Source organism: Triticum urartu, chromosome 6A, assembly GCF_056163025.1.
Source record: "Triticum urartu cultivar PI428250 chromosome 6A, HENAU_Tu73, whole genome shotgun sequence".
NCBI lineage: Eukaryota > Viridiplantae > Streptophyta > Magnoliopsida > Poales > Poaceae > Triticum > Triticum urartu.
Genome location: NC_141878.1, coordinates 14344495 through 14353338, shown reverse-complemented (window position 1 = coordinate 14353338; position 8844 = coordinate 14344495).

Here is an 8844-nt window from a genome sequence, read left to right as displayed (position 1 = left end):
TACGGAATGACAACAGTGGATCTGAAAAATCTTGGGTACACTGACGAACCGTTCGTCCTAGCCAATGATGTGGCACAGGTTATCTATGTGAAGGACATATCTACCAAACCGAGAAAAAGAAAAGATAAGGAAGCGAATACATCATACGATGAGCCAAAGCGCCACATAGTTCTTTCAGGAAAAAGGGACATCCTGGGAGTGGACGGCAAGACAGACATGTCTGAAGATTATGAAAAGTTTCATGAAATTCCTCCCTTCAATGTCAAGGCTGACCCAAGCATCCTGATAAACAATGAAGATTATCCATGGTTACGGCGCAATAAGCAAATGACACAAGCGAAGAAAAAGTGAAGACTTTCTCCCGCAACTTTGTAACACACGAACATGCTACCATTGTCCGTTTTGTACATGCACATGCTATGTGGGTGAAATTATGATACCATCCCAACTTTCAACTTTTTCAGAGTTTATTTGAAATGCTTTCATGTCTTATGGTTCGGCCCACGTAATACCATGACCATTAGTCCCTGGCCCATGCCAACTTTCAACTAATGGCACTAACAGAAAGTTTATAATTTTTTTAAAACTAATGGCACTAACAGAAAGTTTATAATTTTGCTAACCTAAAAGCAAACAAAATTAAAAATTAAAGCAAAAAACAAAAGAAAATAAATAATGCAAAAAAACAAATCAAAAAAAAGGAAAAAACTATTTTTATAGTAAAGTTAATCACAAAAATAAATAAATAAAGCAACAACGAAAACAAAAAAACTTAAAAAGTGTTTTCTAATTTGAAAACTAATGGCACTAACAGAAAGTTTATAATTTTTCTAAAACTAATGGCACTAACAGAAAGTTTATAATTTTGCTAACCTAAAAGCAAACAGAATTAAAAACTAAAACAAAAAACAAAGAAAATAAATAATGCAAAAAACAAATAAAAAAACAGGAAAAAACTATTTTTATAGTAAAGTTAATCACAAAATAAAATAAATAAAGCAACAAAGAAAACAAAAAAACTAAAAAAGTGTTTTCAAATTTGAAAACTAATGGCACTAACAGAAAGTTTATAATTTTTCTAAAACTAATGGCACTAACAGAAAGTTTATAATTTTGCTAACCTAAAAGCAAACAGAATTAAAAATTAAAGCAAAAAACAAAAGAAAATAAATAATGCAAAAAACAAATCGAAAAAACAGGAAAAAACTATTATTATAGTAAAGTTAATCACAAAATAAAATAAGTAAAGCAACAAAGAAAACAAAAAAACTAAAAAATTATTTTCAAATTTGAAAACTAATGGCATTAACAAAAAGTTTATAATTTTTCTAAAACTAAAAGCATAAAGAATTAAAAAAAGCAAAAAACAAAAGAAAATAAATAAAGCAACAAAAAAATGCCACCTACTGGGCCACCACGGCCTGAATACGACTAGAAACCCTACCGTGGGCCAGGATTCAGGCCCGCAGCAGGCCCAGTAGGCCCACAGGCATTGCAGTGACAGATTAGGCCCGAAAGCATGCAGTTGAGAGGAGCTCGGGAGGGTGGGCGCAGCAGTGCTTATAAACCACTCCCGAGCCCTCTCAACTAGCGAGGTGGGACTAAACTTTTGGGCGCGGGGCAGCACAAGGCCATTGGTCCCGGTTGGTGGCACCAACCGGGACTAAAGGGGGCATTGGTCATGGTTCGTGTCACCAACCGTGACCAATGCCCCCCTTTAGTCCCGGTTGGTGCCACCAACCGGGACCATAGGCCTCTGCTTCCCGCCCTTTTGGCTGCTGAAAAGAGACCTATGGTCCCGGTTGGTGCCACCAACCGAGACCAATGCCCCCTTTAGTCCCGGTTTGTGCCATGAACCGGGACCAAAGGCGTGGGTATATAAGTAGCACTTGGGAAAATTTGACGAACTCATCGCCAGTTGCCCCCCAGCCCGCCCGACGACGCCGAGCTCATCGACGCCGCCAGGCTGCCCAGATCGACGCTGATCCGCTGCCCCGACGCCGCCCGCCGCCCAGACGCCGTCCGCGCGCCCCCGTCGTCGCCCATGCCCCGTCGCTGCCAGGCTGCCCCGAAGCCGCCCGCCGCCCCCGCTGACGCTGTCATCGTCGCCCGCACCGATTCCGGCCGGCGACCTCGACCCCTCCCCGCGCTGTGAGCCCCTGCCTCCTCCCCTTTTCCTTCTCATTGCCGTCCCCGCACGTCATCCGTAAGCGCGCGCCACCGCCAACCATCATCGCCGTCGCCGTATAATGCTCATGTATATGCTCACTGTATGTATGTATGTATGTATGTATGTATGTTCATTGTATAATGCTCTGTATATGCTGTATATATAATGCTTGTTTTTGCATTTTTTTTTGTTACCAAGAAAAAGGTCTATTTTTTGTTGATATGTATGTTCATATGCTCATTAATATTTAAAAAAATGTTCATATGCTCATTTAAGAAAATGTTCATATGTAACATTTAAGAAAAAAAGTAAATGTATGTATGTTCATATGCAAAGAATTATTTTTGGATGAAATGAGATGAGATGAGATGTGTTTTGTGTTGGAGAAGAAAAGAGGAAGAAGGAAGAAGAAGTAAAAGAGGGTCGAGGGGGGGGGGTCGATATACTCCCTCCCGATAACAATTTTTTCCATGTATATATGCAAAAGTTACATTTTTAGAAAAGTTTTATATATCTAGCTAGAAAGAAGGAAGAAGAAGAAAAAGAAGGAGAGGAAAAAGGAAAATAAGAAGAGGAAGAAAGGAGAAGAAGAGGAGAGGAAGAAGGGGAAAAATAAATAAGAAAAAGAAAAAAAAGAAGAGGAGAAGAAGAAAGGAATAGAGGAGAAGAAGAGAAAATAGAATATATTCCCTCCCCGATAACAATTTTTTCCATGTATATATGCAAAAGTTACATTTTTAGAAAAGTTTTATATATCTAGCTAGAAAGAAGGAAGAAGAAGAAAAAGAAGGAGAGGAAAAAGGAAAATAAGAAGAGGAAGAAAGGAGAAGAAGAGGAGAGGACGAAGGGGAAAAATAAATAAGAAAAAGAAAAAAAGAAGAGGAGAAGAAGAAAGGAATAGAGGAGAAGAAGAGAAAATAGAATATATTCTATTTTCTCTTCTTCTCCTCTTTTTTTTTCTTCTTTTTTTTCTTCGATCTTCTCCTCTAGATATTCCTTTCTTCTTCTCCTCTTTTTATTTCAGGGTCGTCTAGGGGTCGAGGGTTCCAGGGTCGTCGAGGGTTCGAGGGGTCGAGGATCGCCGAGGGGTCGAGAGAGGTTTCCTAGTGTCAAAGTATTGAAGAAATCCATGGCTTCATCATTAGCCGGAAGTAACCAGGGCATGACGAAGTCCTCCAAAGTTATTTTGGAATGGTGTCCCGGATAGGATAATTTGCCTTTTTGTATGAATTTCAGCAAAGGCCTTCCAAATCACGATATTTGGAAGGTTCTTGCTGAACTTTGTACCAAAAAGCGAATTATCCTATCTAGGATTCCGTTCCAAAATAACTTTGGAGAGCTTCGTACCATCATGCACCTGTTACTTTCGCCTAATGATGAAGACATGGTTTTGTTGAATCCTTTGATGCTAGGCAACCTTCCGACCCCTCGGCGATCCTCTCGAACATGAGAGGAAGAAGAGGATAAAAAAAGAAGAGGAAGAAGAAAAAAAAAGAGGAGAAGAAAGAATAGTCTTCTCCTCTATTCTTTCTTCTCCTCTTTTTTTTCTTCTTCTTCCTCTTTTTTTATCGGGAACGAGGGTCGTCGAGGGACATATAGATGTAGTGTCGTCATTGTCGATATATACCCCCTCCCGATAGCTTCAACACGTGGGGGGGGGGTCGAGGCCACTAATTAATATATATGATTCCTAACTATGATTAGGTAGCTAGTTCTACGTTTGGCACTAATATATCCATCTGTCATGTTTGAATAATAATTGCCATGTTGTAAATATTTGTAGAAACTATGGACACTGCCCGAGACGAAGCAAAAGAAGCGTTGTTGAGGGACATAATCGCAGAAGGAAGTGATGCCGTCTCGTTGTTTCTCAATGACACCGATGGTCTGGAAGGAGAGGGTGAAGAAGCTGGCTACGGTGACCTAATGCCGGTGCAAGAAGAAGAACATGAGGACGGCTCCGGTGACCCAATGCCGGTGCAAGAAGGAGACCGTGATGACGGCTCCGGTGACTGAACCGAGTCTGGCCAGGTATATATATTAGTTAAGCCTGTGCTGACTAGCTGATTGATGCATTCATTGTTTTGGTATGTACACATATTAATTAAGTCTTTGTTCTTTTTTCTAGCCCCCCGGATCGAGCACAACTTCGGTAAAGAGACGAGGCCCGAAGAAAAAGTTGAGCTCGGATGAAAAGTTTGAGATCATAGCAATCGCGCCCGACGGCCAACCGATTGAACCCCTCCGGACAAAGAGTGCATTTGTTGCTCAGTGCGGGGTTCTGGTTAGGGACAAGATCCCGATAAGCATCCAGCAATGGTTTAAGCCGGCTACAGAAGACCCTGAGGTGTCTTATGTCAATGATATGCAGAAAAATGATCTTTGGACTGAGCTGAAGTCAAATTTCACCCTACCGCCAGAGGATAATCCAGAGAACCCAGTTAAAGAGCAATTAATCAAGTCTTTTGCTCTTAAGAGGATGGCAGAACTATTCAGGAGGTGGAAGAAAGAGCTGAATAAGTTTGTCAAAAATAATGAGACACTAGAATTCAAGGGCAGATATGAGAAGATCAGAGATCACTGGCCCGCATTTGTGGCCCACAAGACATCAAAAAAGAGTAAGAAGATGTCGGCGACAAACAAGCAAAATGCTGTGAAGAAGATGCTTCACCATCACACGGGGTCAGGTGGCTACCTCGTACCCCGGTCTAAGTGGGCCAAGACTGAGAATGATCTGGTTGATAAAGGGATCGAACCAGAGACAATTAGTTGGCCAGACCGTTGCCGGACTTGGTTCTTCGGGGCTGGCGGAACCTTGGACCCTGTAACAGGGAAGTGCATTTGGGCGAACGATCAAATGGACATACCAGTCAGGAAGCTTAATCAGTATATCGAAGCAGCGCAGCAAGGGAAGTTCTTTCCAGACAGAGAGAACGACGAGCTCACAATGGCCCTCGGGAATCCTGAGCACCCTGGACGGACACGAGGCACGCCAGGCTCCATTCCGTGGAAGGTTGGGTTTCCGGACTCAGGCGGTTACAAATCCCATGAGAGGAGGAAAAAAGTGCAGCAGACCCAAATGCAGGCGCTGCAAGCAAGGGTAGACACCATAGAGGAACGAGAAGCAAATCGCAGCAAACGTACTGCCGAAGCTTCTCCCGAAGCTACCCCGCCATCTCAGCGCAGAAGCAGCGTGGCTTCCACCGAGCTGCTTCAGCTGGAGCATGCCTTGATGGCTCCTGCCAGCTATCCCGTGGATGCTATCACGGAGTCTCAAAATTGCCACCTTATGACGCAATGGATGAATTTGAAGGTCAGGGCGGCTGTTGGCTCTGTTTATCCTACTGAACCCGGCGCAACTTTTCACTGCCGGCCGATTCCAGAAGGATATGCTAGGGTGATGGTGGATGAAACAACGGAGGGATTTGAGGACCTCCAGCTTGACCACCCTACCGGTGAAGGGGAGACTCGGCTAGGGTCTGCTCTGAAGACTCCATGCCTATGGCGGAAGGAGCTCATCAACCTTCCGAACTGGACGCCTCCGCCTCCTCCTCCTCCTCCTCCTCCTCCGGCGAGTCAGGGCACTCCGCCTCCTCCGGCGCGTGGCGGCACTCCGCCTGCGCCGGCGCGCCCGAGCAGCCAGCCTCCTCCTTCTCCGCCTCGTCAGCAAGGGCGGAAGAGACCCGCCGCCGCTCCAGCAGCTGCTCCGGCGCGTCGTAGTCCTTCTCCTCTGCCTCGTAAGCAAGTAAAGAAGACAAGCGCTTCGTCTGCTCGGCCGACATCTAGCAGTACAACCAGAGGCGGGAGGACATACAGATTCGGTCCTTCTCTGAAGAGTCCACAGAAGTTACCATACGAGAGGACCCCAGAGGAGAACGCGAAGATCGCGCGAACCGAAGTGGATGACTGGTTTCAAGGGTTGAGAGCAAAGAGACATCCACCTCCGGAGGAGAAGGTAGATCCGGTGAAAGTGAAGTGCACTCTGGCTGCCCTGGCAAAACCACCCAAGTCTCCGCCGAAAGGCAACTATGAGCGCATTATTGCAAAGACATGGGCCGAAGCGGAGCGGTCGGGAAGTATAGTCAGTGATCAAAGGCTGAAAGAACGACGAGCAGCTGAGAAACAAATTGCCCAGCTCGGCAAACAAGCGAAGCAATCGTGCCCCCCCCTCAAGGTGCCTAGCGACATCGTCGATCCGAGGATGGTGCCCGGTTATGGCAATGCTGACGATTACCTGCCCGACGATGTACATTATGATCCCATGGAGGTGCAGATACACAGATACGAGTACAGGAAGCCTCTCGTCAAAGATAAAAAGTCTTTAACAACGATGATGCGAAGATTATATGATTGGTACTTGAAAATTTGCAGAGAGTCTGGGGGAGGAGTACTTTGTATGCGAGAGTTAAACTGGAGCATGACCTCGTTGGAATTGAACTGTTGCCTATTCCATTTGAGTTCTATCAGTTTTTCAATCAATTGGCCCTCGATAAAACAACGATCACCTGCTACTGTCTGTAAGTACTACTACTTCTGTCATTAAGTCTCTCTATATAGCTCATCTCTTTCATTGCATGTATTTATAATTATCCTCACTATATTATGCAGAATGAAGATCGCCGAATTGAAGAAAAGACAAATCGGTGATATTGGGTTCGCTAACACATATCTCATAGATGCAACTGAGGTTGAACATCGTCCCGGAGATACCGAGGCCAACTTGCTACGATCATTCAAAAAAATGAAAACAAAGATATAATACTCTTTCCTTACAACTTCAAGTGAGTGTTACTGTCTTGTGCATATTCGGTTTCCCTTATATATTAGTCCAGGTTATAGTAATGTAATTGATGAGTTATGCATGCGTGTGCAATTTCCACTATATTCTCCTAGAGATTAGACTTGAGCAGGGAGTAGTAACCGTCTTGGACTCTAAACGAAAAGATCCCCAAGAGTATGCGGACATGACTGAAATCCTCAAGAAGTAAGTTAAATCGATCATTATCCACCATATCAGCAACTTTGTTCATTTCCTGATATCAAGTAATTGTTTTCTTTGTCCGGCAGGGTTTGGAGAAAATTCACCAAAAAAGTTCCGGGACTGCCGAAGGAGCTGAAATTTAGACACCCGAAAGTAAGTAGTATAGTAGCATGTTCCGTGCATCTCCTAGTGATTCAAGCGCTAGTTTCATCAATACCATTTAGCATTCTTGCTTATCAATTTGATTGACCTTTATTTCTTGTAAAGTGGTTGTGGCGGGACCAAGGGAATGATTTCTGTGGATACTACGTCTGCGAGTCCATCCGCCACACGACCTATGAGCGGGGCGGGTACTCTGACGAACAATATGAAGTACGTAAATAACAACATTCACAATTTTATTTTATTACCATTATTTGTATTGAGTTTCATTCATTCATATATATATGTATTGACCCCCTTCTTCAAATTAGATGTTTCGGAAGCGGAATGAACTCCTAGCACCAGCTCGCATGCGAGCAATTCAAGAGGAATTGGCGGCATTCTTTCTTGACCACGTGATCGCTGAAGACGGAGAATACTATGTGGACCATGAGTCTGTATGATTATATTTGTAAGAGATAATTATTGTATATATGTAGCCGGTAGTGTCGGATAGATATACGAGAACTTGTTGTTCGACCAATCTCTCGGAGAAGGAGAGGTGGTCGATATCACTTCTCTCTGTATGCATATATATTCATGACGATCTTCTATTTCCTTCGTTTGCTTACTAGCTAACTAGCGTGTCTAGTCCTCTCTATACGTATGTATAGTACGTAGCGTCGACCAAGCACGGACATAAGAGAGGACACTTCTCTCTATTAATTATAGCTAGCTAACACAATATATGAAACACTTAAATTAACTCCCCAAAACCCCCAACCCCCCCCCCTTTCAAAACAAAAAACAAAAACCCCAGCCACAGAAATGCTGACGCGTGGATGCCTATTGGTCCCGGTTGGTGCCACCAACCGGGATCAAAGGGTCTCCTGCCTGGGCTCCGCGCACAGGCCATGTGGAGGCCCATCAAAGGGACAGGGCATCAGTACCGACACTTTAGTCCCAGTTCAGGAACCGGGACTAAAGGCCCTTATGAACCGGGACAACAAGCCCTTTTTCTACCAGTGTATCTAGGTTAAATAAATGATGTGGCATGCAATAAATGAAAAAAGAGATGAAAGTGATAACATAGCTAGTTACTACTGGTATAAGTAACATCACACATATCAAAGCAAGATGTATCTATAGCCTAATAAATGTAGTGATCCATGTTACCACACATATGTTACTCCCCACTATAGAGGTAGTAACATAGACTAGTAACATGGACATGTTACTAGTCTATGTTACTATCCATTGTGGCTAGTCTTTCACTATAGAGGTGGTAACATAGACTAGTAACACATGCATGTTACTAGTCTAAGTTACTCCCCACTATGACGAGCCTTACTCCCATCGTGGGTAGTCTGAGAGGGTGCTTGGATCCAAGAGACTTATTTTAGTCTGGCTAAAAATAATCTCTTTAAGAGGCTAAAGTTCCAAGCACCCCAGACTAAAGAGGGCTTAAACTAGTGTTGAGACTAAATTTTTTTAGTCAGGGGTACCCCTACTAAAATGTGGATTAGTCCTCTCTCTCCTCATTTAACTCCTC